Genomic DNA, 2500 nt, shown 5'->3' on the forward strand with positions numbered 1-2500 from the left:
GCATCGATCCCGCTACCTCTCGCATGCTAAGCGAGCGCTCTACCATTTGAGCTAATTCCCCTGGCCGCAGAAGGCAGAATCTTCTCCCTGTTAGGTCCACCACCATTATTGAATCCATTCAAAGGCCCACTTTCATTCCTTTGCCTTTGACCTTGTCTCGAGGTGTGTCATTTCTTCCATTGCAGTTAATTTTTTCTTTCTTTTGTTGTTGCTATTTGTCTTCTTTGCTTTTGGTTATTATGATCGCCGCCAACTTGTTTGTTTTTAGACTCATTTCTTCTAATGCTTGCTTGTTTCATTCAGTGTTTTTAATGTTGTTTTTTGGGCTTTCTTGTTGTTGTTGCTTTATTACAAACGATCCACTTGGCTTTCACAAGATTGTGATCCTGTATCAGAAGTGACTGTTGCGGTCAAGTAAGTCTGCACCCCTGAGGACCGTAACAGGGTGAGTAGAGCAGGGCAGAAACAAGTTTCTCAGAAATCGAGGTGCTTTTTGCCACAAGCGCAGACTTCCGGATGCTCCCTGCATTCAAAGCCACGTGAAGAGCGTCGCTCGAGGGCAGGCGGCGGTGCGCATGCTGCGTGAGCGTGGCTCGTTGGTCTAGGGGTATGATTCTCGCTTTGGGTGCGAGAGGTCCCGGGTTCAAATCCCGGACGAGCCCGTGGTCAGGCTTGGTCCTGAAGCTTTTCTGCCTGCTAAGGGGCCCACGAGCAGTCAGCAAACTTTGGGGAAATTGGGCAGACGTCTGGCCGGAGCCAGGCCGGTTAGCTCAGTTGGTTAGAGCGTGGTGCTAATAACGCCAAGGTCGCGGGTTCGATCCCCGTACGGGCCAACGTCTTTTGTTCTCTGTTAGCTCGTCTCTGCTCTTCTCTCAAAGCGACGGGTGGTGTCACGTAAACCCCTGCAGACCAAACCCTAGGTGGATGTGGCCGAAATAGCTCAGTTGGGAGAGCGTTAGACTGAAGATCTAAAGGTCCCTGGTTCAATCCCGGGTTTCGGCAGATGCAGCTTTCTTTTGGTCGAGGGTGGCCAGTGACCAAAACTCACTGGGATACAACCCCTCGCTCTGACTGGTTCCCCCTAGCCGCAACACTATCTACCGCCAGGTCAGCTGTCAAAGAGGCGCTCGTGGTTCCATGGTGTAACGGTTAGCACTCTGGACTTTGAATCCAGCGATCCGAGTTCAAATCTCGGTGGAACCTACGTGCCTTCTTGCGGCAGATAAAAACAAAAAAGGCTCAACTTTATTTTTGTTGCTGGTGAGCCGTAAGCCACTTCTTCTTTGCTTTCCTCTGAGCAGCGGCCTCTCTCGTCAAGGTTCCGTGGTGTAATGGTTAGCACTCTGGACTCTGAATCCAGCGATCCGAGTTCAAATCTCGGTGGGACCTGCTTTTGCCACGAATGTGCGCAGGGCCCGTTCTGAGAAATTCTTTTGACAGCAGTGGGCCCCAAAGGCTCACGCAACTGCGAGGGTACGTTTCGCACCGCAAAAAGCGCAGTCTGTCTCCTTGGGGACGTGCGCGTAAAAGGGAAGGAGCCCTTTGGAGAATGCGGGCATCGATCCCGCTACCTCTCGCATGCTAAGCGAGCGCTCTACCATTTGAGCTAATTCCCCTGGCCGCAGAAGGCAGAATCTTCTCCCTGTTAGGTCCACCACCATTATTGAATCCATTCAAAGGCCCACTTTCATTCCTTTGCCTTTGACCTTGTCTCGAGGTGTGTCATTTCTTCCATTGCAGTTAATTTTTTCTTTCTTTTGTTGTTGCTATTTGTCTTCTTTGCTTTTGGTTATTATGATCGCCGCCAACTTGTTTGTTTTTAGACTCATTTCTTCTAATGCTTGCTTGTTTCATTCAGTGTTTTTAATGTTGTTTTTTGGGCTTTCTTGTTGTTGTTGCTTTATTACAAACGATCCACTTGGCTTTCACAAGATTGTGATCCTGTATCAGAAGTGACTGTTGCGGTCAAGTAAGTCTGCACCCCTGAGGACCGTAACAGGGTGAGTAGAGCAGGGCAGAAACAAGTTTCTCAGAAATCGAGGTGCTTTTTGCCACAAGCGCAGACTTCCGGATGCTCCCTGCATTCAAAGCCACGTGAAGAGCGTCGCTCGAGGGCAGGCGGCGGTGCGCCAGCTGCGTGAGCGTGGCTCGTTGGTCTAGGGGTATGATTCTCGCTTTGGGTGCGAGAGGTCCCGGGTTCAAATCCCGGACGAGCCCGTGGTCAGGCTTGGTCCTGAAGCTTTTCTGCCTGCTAAGGGGCCCACGAGCAGTCAGTCCAGCGATCCGAGTTCAAATCTCGGTGGAACCTACGTGCCTTCTTGCGGCAGATAAAAACAAAAAAGGCTCAACTTTTGTTGCTGGTGAGCCGTAAGCCACTTCTTCTTTGCTTTCCTCTGAGCAGCGGCCTCTCTCGTCAAGGTTCCATGGTGTAATGGTTAGCACTCTGGACTCTGAATCCAGCGATCCGAGTTCAAATCTCGGTGGGACATGCTTTTGCCAC

The 2500-nt window shown here is 50.7% G+C and overlaps 9 non-coding genes across 9 annotated transcripts in view; 7 read left to right on the top strand and 2 right to left on the bottom strand.

Moving 5' to 3' along the window:
* The window catches only part of trnaa-agc (transfer RNA alanine (anticodon AGC)), a 73-nt gene extending 12 nt beyond the window's left edge, over window positions 1-61 (bottom strand). Inside the window, exon 1 of the tRNA in view lies at window positions 1-61. This exon is cut by the window's left edge and continues 12 nt beyond it. This is a non-coding gene — a tRNA (tRNA-Ala).
* A 529-nt stretch (window positions 62-590) lies between these two features.
* Window positions 591-662, top strand: trnap-ugg (transfer RNA proline (anticodon UGG)). Its single transcript has one exon. It is a non-coding gene; the product is annotated as a tRNA-Pro (tRNA).
* A 97-nt stretch (window positions 663-759) lies between these two features.
* Window positions 760-833, top strand: trnai-aau (transfer RNA isoleucine (anticodon AAU)). The gene has a single exon. It is a non-coding gene; the product is annotated as a tRNA-Ile (tRNA).
* A 96-nt stretch (window positions 834-929) lies between these two features.
* trnaf-gaa (transfer RNA phenylalanine (anticodon GAA)) lies at window positions 930-1002 on the top strand. The gene has a single exon. It is a non-coding gene; the product is annotated as a tRNA-Phe (tRNA).
* Window positions 1003-1131: 129 nt separating this feature from the next.
* trnaq-uug (transfer RNA glutamine (anticodon UUG)) lies at window positions 1132-1203 on the top strand. The gene has a single exon. It is a non-coding gene; the product is annotated as a tRNA-Gln (tRNA).
* Window positions 1204-1317: 114 nt separating this feature from the next.
* trnaq-cug (transfer RNA glutamine (anticodon CUG)) lies at window positions 1318-1389 on the top strand. The gene has a single exon. It is a non-coding gene; the product is annotated as a tRNA-Gln (tRNA).
* Window positions 1390-1543: 154 nt separating this feature from the next.
* trnaa-agc (transfer RNA alanine (anticodon AGC)) lies at window positions 1544-1616 on the bottom strand. The gene has a single exon. It is a non-coding gene; the product is annotated as a tRNA-Ala (tRNA).
* Window positions 1617-2145: 529 nt separating this feature from the next.
* trnap-ugg (transfer RNA proline (anticodon UGG)) lies at window positions 2146-2217 on the top strand. Its single transcript has one exon. It is a non-coding gene; the product is annotated as a tRNA-Pro (tRNA).
* Window positions 2218-2417: 200 nt separating this feature from the next.
* trnaq-cug (transfer RNA glutamine (anticodon CUG)) lies at window positions 2418-2489 on the top strand. The gene has a single exon. It is a non-coding gene; the product is annotated as a tRNA-Gln (tRNA).
* Window positions 2490-2500: the final 11 nt, after the last annotated feature.

This window comes from Garra rufa, unplaced genomic scaffold (assembly GCF_049309525.1).
Source record: "Garra rufa unplaced genomic scaffold, GarRuf1.0 hap1_unplaced_001, whole genome shotgun sequence".
Taxonomy (NCBI): Eukaryota; Metazoa; Chordata; class Actinopteri; order Cypriniformes; family Cyprinidae; genus Garra; species Garra rufa.